The sequence below is a fragment of the Carica papaya genome, chromosome 7 (assembly GCF_054855325.1).
Source record: "Carica papaya isolate Zhongbai chromosome 7, ASM5485532v1, whole genome shotgun sequence".
In the NCBI taxonomy this organism is placed as follows: domain Eukaryota; kingdom Viridiplantae; phylum Streptophyta; class Magnoliopsida; order Brassicales; family Caricaceae; genus Carica; species Carica papaya.
This window is the reverse complement of record NC_142315.1, coordinates 15,855,305-15,869,521: the sequence shown is the minus strand read 5'-3', so window position 1 is coordinate 15,869,521 and position 14,217 is coordinate 15,855,305. Positions and strand designations below refer to the sequence as shown.

The window sequence follows — 14,217 nt, the reverse complement described above, 5'->3', positions numbered from 1 at the left end:
AGTTGATTAACAAAGGTCAATTTTGATGTAGATATGCATAGAGTCTTCATATTTTTGAAGAATTTTAATTTGAGAATCTGCTACTAGATATATTTTAGATTTGATCTTTAACCTATAATATAATTTTAAAGCACAAATAGATCAAATTGGATTTTTTTATATGTTCTGCTACGTATTGTGAATATATTACAATTCAATAGTGGTATCAGAGGTTTGGATTTTTGTGTTTAAATTCTATTGCTAAATTTTAATTCTCAATATTATATCTTGATTATTTGAAGAGTTCAAATATAAGAGTTGGAATTTTTGTTTAATACATTCATTTGATGAATAAGATTAAAAAAAAGAACATGTGAGGGCTCATAGTTCCCTAACAAGAAACCACGCCGCCAAACACAACTGAACTAGAAAATATAATATAAATTTAAACTAAAATACAGTATAAGCTATTCATCCATTGTACAATATTTAACATAATTTATATTATGAGGTTACAAAATTCTGTAGAGTCCACAACTGGACTAAAACTCACTAGATGAGAACCAAAATATGAAATTCCTGATTTGGCTCTCTAGATTATCTTCATCGGCCTGATTTGAAAAATGATTAGAATTTGAATGGAATGAGCAAAATAACAGGCTCAGTAAATATATCGAATAAACTACACCTTATGCATGTGATATATCAACATACAATCAATAAGAAATGTATAATCTTTCTTTCCCTTTATGTTTGAAAATCATGAAATGCAAAGATATTCCATTTCTTATCTTATCTCTCATTGTTCTCCCTAACTTCTTTTTATCTACTCTTTTACCCTCACTATTTCTCCGTTACTAGTTATCTCTCAAAATTCCTCTTTTTTATTATTTTCTCATTATCCCCCTAATTTCTTTCCTTTTTTTAATTTCCTAATTGTAACCACTCATATTGTACACTATTATCACATCACATCTAGTTTTAAAATCATACTCATCCAATAGTTTCTCTTTAATCCATATTTATCCCACAAATCCACATATAAGAATTTCTTACAAATTTCCGACCAAACCAAGACATCCGTAACCCCTCAGTGGGTATCCCCAATTCTTTATTTGCCCCAACATAATCATCAATTTAAAGTTATTAAAATTTTAGAATTGTCTTTGAGATTGAACGAATGAATCTGTTATCCAATTGGTACCATTATGGGATTAGGATTCCCACTATCACAAGGGGATGCACACAAAGTCAAAACACACACAATGGTCACAGCAGTCTGTCGCCAGGTGACCCAGAATATAACACACACCCCAACTATGTCTGGAAAGATTTCCATCCACTTAAGGATAGGGTTCACCACACCCCTGAACTTCAATCATACCAATCTTAAACGTGTTAACTATAAATTTTTGTTTCTTCCAAGTTTTTGTTTTGTTTTCTTTTTTCTCCTATTCGAGTTAAGATTGATATTTTTATTTTTTCTAACGGATTAATTATATTCTCTAGAAACTTTATACACTTTCTTAGTTAACCTTACTCTATATCTCACACTATTCTAAATCTCCCAGTTGTCTCTTTTTTATCCTTATAAAACTCACTATCTTAATCCGACACTTTTCTGTTTATTATAATTTATTTAGTTATCATTTTATTTATTATTTATGTTTTAATGCTTGTATTATTTTTAGTTTTTAATTTTATTAATTTCATTTAGAATCCCTAATTTTATTTGAGAATGTGTTTTTTTTTTGTTGATCTTATTTTATTTGTGAGAGTTATTTTATGTGTTCATGATCTTATTGGTGAATATGTACTATTATTAATATTCTATTAAGACTATTCAACTCATCATACAATTAACCATCAACTATCATACAATATTTAAAACATGCAATCTTCATTCAACAATTAAGCAACAAGCAAATGACTAATTAAAACATTCAATATTACCATTTTCTACTTTCTCCCACTTACTTGATTATCAAATCATGATTTCTTTATTTTGTAAACCTTACTTAAAACTTAATTAGGTTTTTGCTTGAAAATATTTTTGAAAATATGTGAATGTGAATTTTGGATAGCTATTAGATATACTTACGTACTTTAAGGATAAAGGATTCTGATTTGAGTTCCAAACACCATCCAACTATTAACAGAAACTTGCACAACAACTAAGTCTTCTTGGGTCAGTGGTGAACCCAAGAGTTTCATGCAATCATATTGAATGTCTATCTCGTTTTTACAACTATTCTAGTCACTAAAGCAATCCAATTTAACTTTTCTTTGTTTTATCTATTTGATTAATTACATAATTTAGTAAATAATACTTTCTTATCATTTTATATTAATCTTACTTTAATTAATTAATAATTTATTTTTAATTTACTTTATCTATTATTCATTCAAGTCTAAAAGAAATCATTACAAATATTTTTTTTCTATTTTCTTAAATTCTCTTCTTATATCATCTATTATATTCAAAGCGAAATTTATTAATTTTTTTACATATTTATTACGTAACACCCAACATTTAATTATTTTTATTTTTATTTAATTATTATTTTTATTATATAAATATAGTTATTATTTATATGATTTTAATTTATTTTAATTTATTTTAATTTGATTTAATGAAAATAATAATAATAAAATGGGTAACAAATTGGTTAGGGATTTAATTGAAAACAATTTTGGGAAAAATGGGTGAAAATTTGGGTTCTGGGGGTATTTTTGAAAGAAAAGTTGCAAACCGTGGTCAAAACGCAATTTAAAAAGTTACACCACGTCAGCTGTTCGGTCAGCAGCCCCGACCAACTAGGACGCGCTAGGTGGCAGAGGCGCTGATGCGGGAGGCCACGTGGGTGATCTGCATGCGCGTGATCAAACGGCTGAGATCCATTCCCGTGCGCACGGATGGCCTAGATCGAAAACGTGCACGGACGGCCCAAATTGCATCGCGCATAGACGATCCAGATCGAATCGTGGACGGACGGCTCAGATTGAATCGCGATGAACAGTCCAGATTCAGTCCCTATTTAATCGCAATCGGACAGTCCAAATTAAAAGCGATAGACGGCTCAGATCAAAAGTGGATGGGTATAAATAACCCCATCTGCACCCAAACCCTAACCCAAGCCGCCAGAGCCCCTCGTCAAAGAAGATAGCCCAGCCACCGGGTAGCTGATCGCCGCTACCCGCTGTTGTATCGGAGCAATTTCTGACTGCCAAACGAGATAAAAATTTCCCCTCTTCCACGAAATTCAATTTTAAACCCACCCATGGCCAAACCGGAGTGAAAGAACCGGCCGATTGGCTGAAAAATGCTGCCGAAGCTCAGCGGCAGCACCGCGGGGTGTTTAAAAAAAGGCCTCCGATGAGGCCCTTCCCGATTCCCGTTTGATGTGATTTTTCCACTGTTGTGACCACCGTTTCCTTCTCTACAGGTTGACCGAAACAAAACACCCAACTGCAACGTGAGCCAGAGGAGCCACCGCACCGGAAAGCCCCACCGCCGGTGAGTTTTGGTTTTCTACGTTTTTTCAACCCACCAAGGGCCCTAAGTGTGTTTTCTTCCAGGAATAGGTATAAGTTCGGCTGAATTCAGCTGAAAATGGCCGAAAACAGCCAACTCGAGGTGGATCACCGCAGCCGGAGCAAGGTGGAGCCGCCGTGCCAGAATTTCGAAATTAGTCGAGTAGGCCCTGGGTCTGATTTTTGGGTTTATTTTGGACACTTGTAGGTACCGTAAGCGCATTTCAGTTCCCGAAGAAAAATTCAAGGAACCTAGAGATCGCCCGTAGGAGCAGTAACCATCTAGTTTTCGGCGTCAAATCAAGTAAGTACCCCTGACCCTATTTGCTATCATGGAATTAAAGTTCAAATAAACAATAATACGGTCCTTTGTACAAGTTAAATAGATGTGCTTGATTAATTATGGATTGCTAATGGAGCCCAAATCTAACATTGTTTTATGTTGATTATTTTTTATTTATTGTACAGTCTAAAAGCATAATGATATATGGTTTATATATCGTATGGTTTAAATGCACGTATTACTGTCTTACTTGACTACTGTTTGATTTTGGGAATCTAAGATATGATTGCATTATTTAATGCATGTTACTTATTTATGTATTTATGTTTGATTTTGTGATAGAGACTAAGGACAAATAGGAATGGATGTGATATGATAAATGGATAAGATGACAGCCTCACTAGATATCCTGGGAGATGGTGGACGGATCGGATTCATAGGGAACCCTATCGTGAACGTTGTCTCATACCGGACGGGGTATGGAGACTTGATTATTTGGCACTCATATCGGATGGGGTATGGGGACGGCCCTGGAATTAAGATTGTTAAGGAAAAAGGTTCAAGTGTAGTAGGGACACCCCTATGGATCCCTATGGATACTAGTAGGCTGGTGAAACGAGAAACGGTGATGATTAGTTATTATTAATGAATATAAATTTATGATATGTTATATGTTACTGATTGTGCATGAAGTTATGATATGTATGATGTTATTGTCTTTATAGGTTGTTTTCACAGGTTCTCCAATGGTAAGAAAAAGGAAAAATGGTTTTATTTTTAATGAATATATTAGTTTCAAATTTGTGCTCAATTGGTTGTTTTTTGTTTTCTACCAACCTTTACTTCTGTGACGGCGATATAGTGTGATGTCCTTACTGGGCTAGTGTAGCTCACCCCTTATTTAATCATTTCAGATTAGGAGGACCCAATTCCCCAGCCCAATCCGCAAGAAGGCTACGAGTAGATGCTAGATACTTTATAATTTCCTTTATTTTTTTCATTTTTCGTATTTCTTTCAGAGAATTTATTTTATGATGTTTGTTTAGTACTTTTAAGTTATTGTGTAAGGGATGTAAATCTTAACTTCTTATTTCGCTTCTGCACTTAAGTTATTATATATTTTTTTTTGGATTTCCAGAGTCGCTACAGTTGGTATCAGAGCCACGTTCCTCGGACCTGTCCCTTACACAATAATACTTAGAGAAACACCAAACAATGAATTATTACTCAATCATTCCTTGTGAAATGCAGGTATAGAGAGATGAGAAGAGGAAGACCCCCACTAAACTGAGCAACCTGGGAGGGTTCACTCAGGGAAGATGTGGAAAGGACATTTGAGATGTTAGAAAGACTCATTGTCGCCCAGCAGGGCTGAGAGGAGAGGAGGGAGCTACCTGACCCTCCCTCGCTGCCACAGGTTGAGCCACCACTATAGCGAGAGGATCTTGAGCCACCCTAGTACGACCTTGCTCCTCCATTGTACCACCCAGTACTACCGCCACAGTATAATTCGGTGCCCCCGTCGTATCAACAAATACCACCACAGGGCCCCCTAGTCTATCATCAGCCTGGCCCAATCCTTTTTCCACGGGACTCAGTTTCTCCCACTTTTGCAGGCGGATCCTCTTTTGAAGATGCTGAGTACTGGTTGGTAGAGACAAAGAAGGTCTTCAAGACCTTAGGGGTAACTTCTGAGTAGAAGGTCACCCATGCTACCTACATGCTAGTGGGAACTCAAGCAGACCACCCTGCCCATTCCAGTTACTTGGGAATAGTTCCTAGCAGCCTTTCATGCAGAGTACCTCCCAGAGTATCTCCGACATCTGAAGGAGATGGAGTTCGTCCACTTGGTTCTAGTGGTAGGACGTGGTAAGATCTGTCAGCATTGAGGCATAAATCACGGGGACCGACCCTGCTACCACCTCAACAACACTTGTCGCATATGTGGTAGTACTCAACATTATGCGAGAGAGTGCCAAAGGAACCAGAATTAGGGCAGATCTCCTATTCAAGACAGAGCTTACAACCTCACCCAGTAGGATGCCGAAGCCGACCTGGATGTAGTGCAGGGTATATACACTATCTGTAACCATCTTGCTCATGTTTTGATTGACACTGGTGTATCAAAATTTAATGTATTACCTGATAAACTTGATTTAATATTATTTGTGTCTACTGCTGGGAGTGTAACACTATTAGGAGAAGTTGTGTACAAGGCTTGTTCCGTAGAGATAGCAAATAGAAAATTGAGTGTAGACCTAATAGAATTAGACATGGGGATTTTGATGTAATTTTAGGGATGAATTGGTTAGCGGCGTATCACACCACCGTAGATTGTTTTAGCAAGAAGGTTATATTCAATCCTCCTAATGAGGAGCCATTTACAAATTGATAAAATTATTTAGTGCTTATTCCTTGATGGCAAGTTTTCTTATTCGTCGAGTACCTTAACCTTGCTGTTTTCTCTAACTAGGCAAATCCAAGAAAGAGAATTGTATTTAAGAGATTTCGGTAGTCCGATACTTTCCATATGTGTTTCTGGATGAACTACTCGGACTTCTAGTGGATAGAGAAGTTGAGTTCACCATAGATCTACAGCCAGACACCCAGCCTATTTCGGTCGCTCCTTATCGCATGAGCCATGTTGAGATGGAGGAGCTATGGAAACAGATCACTGAATTGCAAGACAGTGATTTTATCAGACATAGTGTGCCCTCTTGGGGTGCCGGAGTCACTTTTTCCAGAAAGGGAGATGGAACGTTGAGACTATGTATTGATTACAGAGGATTAAACAGGGTCACAATCAAGAACAAGTATCCCCTTCCCAGGATTGATGACCTCTTCGATCAGTTGCAAGGTGCGCAGGTCTTCTCCAAAATAGACCTGCGACCAGGTTACCATTAGGTGAAAATAAGGATAGAAGACATCCCCAAGATGGCTTTTCGAACCAGGTACAAACACTATGAGTTCCTGGTCATGCCATTTGGGCTAACCAACGCCCCAGCCATCTTTATGGATCTGATGAACAGGGTCTTCAGACCATTCTTAGATCAATTTGTTATCATGTTCATCGATGACATCCTGGTCTTTTCAAAAAGTAGAGAGGAACATGCTCACCATTTAGCTCAGGTTTTACAGGTTCTTAGAAGAAAGAAGCTATATGCAAAGTTGAGTAAGTGTGGATTTTGGCTTGAGCAGACCACCTTCCTAGGACACATCTTATCAAAGGATGGAGTATTAGTGAATCCTGAAAAGGTTGAAGCGGTGCTCGGTTGGGAGAAATTGACATCAGTTAAAAAAATCCATAACTTTTTAGGAATGACGGGCTATTACTGCAGGTTCGTTGAAGGATTTTCTAGTCTAGTTACTCCTCTAACCCGACTTATAAAGAAGAATGCCAAGTTTGAGTGGAATGAGAACTGTGAAAGAAGTTTTTCAGAACTAAAAAAACAGCTGACTATTGCACCTGTGCTGGCCTTACCGAGTGGATCGGGGGGATATACAGTTTACAGTGATGCCTCCTATCTAGGCCTGGGTTGTGTTCTAATGCAGCATGGGAATGTCATAGCCTATGGGTACAGACAGTTAAAAAGTCATGAGAAAAATTATCCCACCCATGACTTAGAGCTTCCGCAATCATACACACCTTGAATACTTGGCGCCATTATTTATATGGAGAGACCTTTCAAATCTATACCGATCACAAGAGTTTGAAACACATATTCACTCAAAAGGATCTCAACATGCGTAAGAGAAGGTGGATAGAACTTTTTAAGGACTATGATTGTGACATCTTGTACCATCCGGGTAATGCAACATGGTAGCCGATGCACTCAGCAGAAAAAATGGAGGTTTTTTAGTGCATTTGATGGTTTCAGAATGCAGGCAAATTGGGATCACACAACAGGTTCGACTTCAGGACTTGAGGAGAGTCATATGTTTGGGTCATCTGACCGTCCAACCTGAGTTAATCCAAAGAATAAGGGAAACTCAGTCAGCTGATCTCACCCTACTAGCCCTCAAGAACGATGTAGAACAGGGAGTTAGCTTAGAATTTCGAGTCTCCGCCGATGGGTTACTCCGATTCTAGGACAGGGTGTGTATTGCAGGTGACAGTGAGTTAAAGAGAGACATCACGACAGAGCATTAGTGCCCAGGCGGGTTACTTCAGCCATTACCGATCTCAGAGTAGAAGTGGGAACATATCACCATGGATTTCATGATAGGGTTACCTAAGGCACGCTTAGGACATGATGCCATCTGGGTAATTGTTGACTGGCTTACCAAATCTTCCCACTTCTTAGCCATCAGGATGACCGATCCCTTGGACAAGTTAGCAAGAATGTATATCCAGAAAATAATCAGATTGCATGGAGTGCCAGTGATAGTGGTGTTCGACAGGGACCCCAGATTCACTTCTCGATTTTGGAGTAGCTTTCAGCAAGCCATGGGAATGAAGCTGTCCCTCAGTACTGCCTTCCACCCTCAGACTGATGGACAGTCAGAAAGGACAATCCGTACACTTGAGGATATACTCCGAGCTTATGTCCTTGACTCCGGGGGCCAATGGGACGACCATCTAGCCCTGATAGAGTTCGCCTACAACAACAGCTACCAAACGTGTATTGGCATGGCTCCGTATGAGGCATTATATGGGTGCCCATGCAGATCACCAATTTATTGGGAAGTAGTGGGCGATAGAAAATTGTTCGGCCCAGAGCTGGTAAAGGAGACTACATCCAAAATAGTTAAGATCAAGAAGAACATTCAGACGGCTCAGAGCAGGCAGAAAAGTTATGCGGACACTTGGAGAACAGATTTAACATTTGAGAAAGGCGACCGGGTGTTCCTTAAGATCACTCCTTTTAAGGGAATCAGTAGGTTCGGCAAGAGGGGAAAACTGAACCCCTGATTTATTGGACCATTTGAAGTCTCATACAGGATTAGTACTGCCGCCTACAGACTAGCACTACCTCCAGAACTTACTGAGGTCCACAATGTGTTTCATGTGTCCATGCTACGCAATTACAACCCGGACCCCTCTCATGTCTTGGCCCACGAACCTCTTCCACTCCAGGAGGATTTATCTTACGAGGAAGTACCAGTCGGCATTGCGGATCGAAAGAGCAGATTACTCCGCAACCGGGAGATATCCTTTGTGAAGGTCATATGGCAGAACCACACACCAAGGGGGGCCACATAGGAACTAGAATCAGACTTTAGAGCCTAGTACCCCCAGCTGTTCGATCGAGAGTAAGAGACAAATTTGAGGGACCAAGTTTCTTTTAACAGGGGAGAGTTGTAACACCCAACATTTAATTATTTTTATTTTTATTTAATAATTATTATTTATATGATTTTAATTTAATTTAATTTATTTTGATTTGATTTAATTAAAATAATAATAATAATAATAAAATAGGTAAAAAATTGGTTAGGGATTTAATTAAAAATAATTTTGAGGAAAAGGGATAAAAATTTGGGTTCTGGGGAAATTTTTGAAAGAAAAATCAGAAATCAGGGGTCAAAACGCAATTTATAAAAGTTACACCACGTCAGCTGCTCGGTCAGTAGCGTCGACCAATAAGGACGCGCCAAGTGGCAGAGGCGCTGACGCAGGAGGCCACGGGAGGGGAGCCATATGGGCGATCCACGTGTGCGGATCAAACGGCTGAGATCCGTTCCCGCGCGCACTGACCACCCAGATCGAAAATGTGCACAGACGGCCCAGATTGCATCGCGCACGGACGACCCAGATTGAATCACGCACGGATGACTCAGATTGAATCGTAATGAACGGTCCATATTCACTCCCTATTTAATCGCGATCGAACGGTCCACATTAAAAGTGATGGACAGCCCAGATCAAAAGCAGATGGGTATAAATAACCCCATCTGCACCCAAACCCTAAATCTAGCCACCAGAGACCCTCGCCGGAGAAGACAGCCTAGCCGCCGAGGAGCTGACCGCCGCCACCCTCCGCCGTACAAGAGCAATTTATGACCACCAAACGAGGTAATTTTTTTTTTACACGAAATTCAATTTTAAACCCACCCATGGCCAAATCGAAGTGAAAGAACCGATCGATTAACTGAAAAATGCCCCCGAAGCTCGGCGGCGGTGCCGCGGGGTGTTTCGAAAAATGCCTCCGATGAGGCCATTTCTGATTCCCATTCGATGTAATTTTTCTATTGTTGTGACCACTGTTTCCTTCTCTATAGGTTGACCGAAGCAAAACACTAAACCGCAACGTGAGTCGGAGGAGTCGTCGCACAGGAGAGCCCCACCGTCGGTGAGTTTCGATTTTCTGCATTTTTTTGGCCCACCGAGGGCCCTAAGTGTGTTTTCTCGTAGGAACTGGTACAAGTTCGGCTAAATTCGATCAAAAATGACCAAAAACAGCCAACCCAAGGCGGATCGCCACCATGGACGGCGACGCCATCGCCGGAGCATGGCGAAGCCACCGTGCCAGAATTCCAAAATTGGTCGAGTAGGCCCTGGGTCTAATTTTTGGGTTTATTTGGGACACTTGTAGGTACCGTAAGTGCGTTTCAGTTCCCGAAGAAAAATTTAAGGAACCTAGGGACGCCCGTAGGCACAGTAACTATCTAGTTTTCGGTGTCAAATCAAGTAAGGACCCCTCACCCTATTTCCTATCATGGAATTAAAGTTCAAATAAATAATAATACGGTCCTTTTTACAAATTAAATGGATGTGCTCTATTAATTACAGATTGCTAATGGAGCCCAAATCAGACATTATTTTTTGTCGATTACTGTTGATTTATTATACAGTCTAAAAGCATGATGATATCTGGTTTATATATTGTATGGTTTAAATGCATGTATTACTGTCTTACTTGACTACTATTTGATTTTGGGAATCTAAGATATCATTGCATTGTTGGATGCATGTTACTTGTTTATGTATTTATGTTTGATTTAGTTACGGAGACTAAGGACAAATAGGAATGGGATATGATCTGATAAATGGATAAGATGACAGTCTCACTAGATATCCTAAAAGATGGTGGACGGACTGGATTCATAGGGAACCCTATCGCGAACGTTGTCTCATACCGGACGGGGTATGGAGACTTGGTATTTGGCGCTTATACCGGACGAGGTATGGGGACGACTCACTTTACCCTCATACCGAATGAGGTATTAAGGTTTAATATCTTGGTGCTCATATCGGACGGGATATGGGGACGGCCCTGGAATTAAGATTGTTAAGAGAAAGGGTTCACGTGTAGTGGGGACACCCCTATGGATCCCTATGGATACTAATAGGCTGGTGAAACGAGAAACGATAATGATTAGTTATTGTTAATGAATATGAATTTATGATATATTTTATGTTACTGATTGTGCATGAAGTTATGACCTGTATGATGTTATTGTCTTTATAGGTTGTTTTCACAGGTTCTCCAATTGTAAGAAAAAAGGAAAATGGTTTTATTTTTAATGAATGTATTGGTTTAAAATTTGTGCTCCATTAGTTGTTTTTGGTTTTTTACCAACCTTTGCTTCTGCAACAGCGATATAGTGTGATGTTCTTACTGAGCTAGTGTAGCTCACCCCTTATTTAACCATTTCAGATCAGGAGGACCCGGTTCCCGAGCTCGATCCGCAAGAAGACTTTGAGTAGATGCTAGATACTTTATAGTTTCCTTTATTTTTTGTATTTTTTGTATTTTTTTCAAAGAATTTATTCCGTAATATTTGTTTAGTACTTTTAAGTTATTGTATAAATGATGTAAAGCTTAACTTCTTATTTCGCTTCCACACTTAAGTTATTATATATTTTTTTTTGGATTTCTAGGGTCGCTACATATTAAATCAAAATGATTTCCAAAATTTATACTTTTTAGTATTTTTAATTACCTTTACCTAGGTATTATCGATTATGGTTAAATTAATTTACTTATCAATTACTTATCCAATCAAATTTAATTCTTATGAATTATTTATTCAATTATATTCAATTCTCCTTAAATTTGTATTCAATTAAATTCAACTCTCCTAACTATTATAATTTACCTAATTCTTAATTAAATTTTAATTTATTTATTATTCTTGCATATATATACACACACACACACACACATACACATACACATACATATGCTTATATTTTTATATACACACAACACATACTCATATATATAAATATGTACATAATAAATGAGTATGTCTCTTATTATTATTATTTTTATTTATATTATAAGATACAATTATGTAATTATAATTATAAAACTTATAACATTACTTATATACATATGTGTAAAATCTCCCTCCATTACCATTTATTTTTATGACATATGTTTACATATTGTGTTAATCATACTCATCTTTATTAAAACCCATTTCTATATATATATATAAACTATGCCTACATATCTTATTATATTAAACACAAATACACCATGCATACTTATATATATAGTTATAGTAGAGACACATTTGTTTTAATCTAAATTTATTTATTTATCATATTCTGGGACTCTTATAACTTATACCATATTCTAAATTCTAAATTATAAAGTTTATTATTGTTATTTTAATATATAGATATACCTTCATGCATTATTGTTTACATATATAAATACTTATTAAAACATAAGGATTATACATACATACAAAATATTATTTTAATCATCTATACCCATACACGCATTAATTTATACATAATTATATGTGTGTGTATATATATTTATACATACACACATAAAAAATATACATACACAATGTATCTATATATTTACATATATATTTTTTGTTTTCTTCATACATTTATATCAAATTCATGCAAATAAATATATTTTCACATATTCATTATAATTTATATATGTATATCTCATATGCATAATATGTATACATATATATACACCATATATATATCCTAGATAAATATATATACATATAGATGGATATAACTTAATTTTTATCACCCTCTCACTACACCAAACTACTTTCACTATATCTCTGTTTAAGTTCAATTTTTTTTATTTAAAATCAAGTAAATCTAAAATGTATTTATTTTAAACATCATGCTTGTTATTCTAAACTATTTAGGAAGAGAATCATAAAAGAAGAAGAAAAGAACTCACGTTTAGATGTTTGGAAGAAGAACATACGTGAGAGGGGCGGTCTCACAGTGGTTAGGCCACCCACGATGTCCCTGCTTAACCTTCTTCTTCCTTACGCCGCAGTAAATGTCTCAATGCTCTCTTTCTCTCTCTCTTTTCTTCCCGTCTCTCTTCTCTCTCTCCTCTCTACTCTTATTTTCTTCTCTTTTTATTCTTTTATTTGGTAGATACAAAAGAGAGGGAAAATATTTTGTTCAGTATTTATATGATGGGGGAATGGATAAGGAGGATGAGGTGGCAACCTAGGAGTGGAAGGGAATATTCTCATCCATGTGTGTAATACCCGGGCCCAAAATTTGTGTTGAGATTAATTTTAAAAATTAAAATTAATATATAAAAATATAATTTATAAATTTATAAATTTTTATTTAATGTAAAAATTAGGAAAAAAATAGGTGGAGGATGAAATTAAAAATAATTTTGAGAAAAGGGGGTGAAAATTTGGGTTCAGGGAGTATTTTTGAAAGAAAAATTAGAAACTGGAGGTCAAGACATAATTTAGAAAAAATATGCCACGTAGGCCGCCCAGTCAGCAGCCCCGACGAACCACAGCACGCCACGTGGCAAGGCACGCGAACTCGGTGCCACGTGGGAGGCCAAGCTGGCAATCTGCGTGCCTGCGATCGGACAGTCAGGATTGGTTCCCGCACACGTGGACGACCTGGATCCGTTCCCTCATCAGGCGTGATCGGACGGTCACGATTAAACACGATGAATGGTCCAGATTCGTTCCCTCTTTAAACGCGATCGTACGGTCTAAATCAAATAACGATAACGGTCCAGATTCATTTCTTCTTTAAATACGATCGGATAGTCAAGATCAAACGTGATGGACGGTTTAGATTAAAGGGAGACGGGTATAAATATCTCACTTCACACCGAGCCCTAACCCTAGCCGCCAGCCCCCCGCCGAAGAAGGAGAACCAGTCGCTAGAGAAGGGAGCCGACCACCACCCGTCGCCGTGGCGGAACCACCTCTGACTGCCAAAACAAAGTAAAAATCTTTTCTTTCGCTTGAAATTTGATTTTGAACACTCTCATGGCTAAATTGGAGCAAAAGGACCGGAGAATGAGCTGAAAATAGTGGGTAAAGCCCGGCGATGCCATTGTAGGAAAAACCAAAAACTACCTCCGATGAGGCCCTTTCTGATTCCCATTTTGTGCAATTTTTTCACTATTATATTCATCATTCTGTTTTATACAAGTTGACCGAAGAAAAACACTCAACCGTGAAGGTGAGCCGGCGGAGTCATAGCACCAAAAAACCTC

At 37.7% G+C, this 14,217-nt stretch overlaps 1 long non-coding RNA gene across 1 annotated transcript; it reads right to left on the bottom strand.

Moving 5' to 3' along the window:
* Positions 1-394: 394 nt before the first annotated feature.
* Positions 395-13,099, bottom strand: LOC148253002 (uncharacterized). The gene is made up of 2 exons (XR_015813458.1): positions 12,910-13,099; positions 395-590 (listed from the first exon to the last, which is right to left on the bottom strand). It is a non-coding gene; the product is annotated as an uncharacterized LOC148253002 (long non-coding RNA).
* Between the last annotated feature and the right edge of the window lie 1,118 nt (positions 13,100-14,217).